The following is a 1,497-nucleotide window of genomic DNA, read 5'->3' as shown; positions in this document are numbered from 1 at the left end:
TAATTTTCTTTTATAGCAAGTCCTAGAATTCTATTATTCTATTTGTCTTCTGAGGATTTTTCTTTAATGCATGAAGGCGTGTATACCAGATTTGTTGAAGGGCAGAGACGATGACTCGGTCTGTTTTCCAAGTGAAATCGGATGTATGCACTCGCACTCGGTTAATAACAAATCACACGGAAATGTGGGTGTGTTACATTCAACATTCACTTCCCTAGTTTCATCTATTTCCATGACGTGACGCATTGATACCTTCATCTGTGGCCCTGCACTTCGGATTTATTATTAAACGGTAATAAGTCTTGATCTCGATGAAGCAATTACCAATCTCACCGTGGGATCGAAACTTCACAGCATCTTTGCCGATCAAAATCCATAACGCCAGATCAATTTCAATTGTCCTTTGAATAATATCAAAGCTGAGATTACGTAGACGATTTGATCTCTTTCGTAATGCAATTTGAGTTCATCGTAGTAAATAGTTGTCACTTGTGTGGCACAATTCCAGAATTATCATATTTTCTCATGAATTTGTCTCTCAACCTTGGAGTAATACATGTGGAGAAATAAATTATGGAATAATTGCTGGACAATTCGCGTAATTGCGGAGCGAACTTAATTTTGAGTTTTTCACAATCATTTTCAGACCCTTTTTTTATATCGAGTTAGTACAATGGTAATAATTAGAATTTTCACTTTGTAACAAATCATTAAGTATTTTCTGAAAGTAAGTGTTTTTTCAAGTTATTAATTAATTTTAACTTTGGAGGACCTGTTCTACGCTAAAATTAGTCTTGATTTTCTAGTTTATTTTGATCCAACCTTTTCCTCTGACAATAAAAACCGAAGGATAGATGATTAAGTACAAAAAATTGAATAGTGTATGCAATTTGTACGTCTGAATCGCACGTTCTTGAACTACTTCGGTTCACGTACGCGTTTCAGTACAATGCATTTTCAGGACGAACGACCAACCGTGTTGGCAATTTTTCGAAATGTCAATCACAAATTTCCCTGCATTTTGAGATCGAATGTCATTTCAATGGAAAAAGTTTACGAACTTTTTCATGGATTCTGAAAAAAAGTCCTGTAACTCAACTAATACCTAAATCCTGAAAACAATTATGTCATAATATTTCTTGAAAATAATTATTCGCGTTCTAATTAACTTTTCAATTTTTCAGTTTTCCTTAATTTTAAGAAATTTTATTAATTGTTCAATTTTAGTTTAAAGTTGCGGTGAACATTGAAGAAAATTTTATTTTTCAAATTGAATAATTGCTGAATTTCAATGAAAGATTTTGATCGATTGAAAATTCATGGAAGATATTGGGAAAATTCGCTAGTGGCCTGAAAATCGAGAATTATCTGAATCTTCAAGAAATTCACTGATTCAATGAGAAATTCTCCCAAAATATCACGTGACGTTGTTGTTAAAAATATAAACTTTCATTTGAAATGCCAATTGTAAGAGAATAACTACTCATTTGTCTTGCG

Source organism: Fopius arisanus, unplaced genomic scaffold (genome assembly GCF_000806365.1).
Source record: "Fopius arisanus strain USDA-PBARC FA_bdor unplaced genomic scaffold, ASM80636v1 scaffold00025, whole genome shotgun sequence".
In the NCBI taxonomy this organism is placed as follows: domain Eukaryota; kingdom Metazoa; phylum Arthropoda; class Insecta; order Hymenoptera; family Braconidae; genus Fopius; species Fopius arisanus.
The sequence above is the reverse complement of the archived record's forward strand: the minus strand, read 5'-3'. Positions refer to the sequence as shown.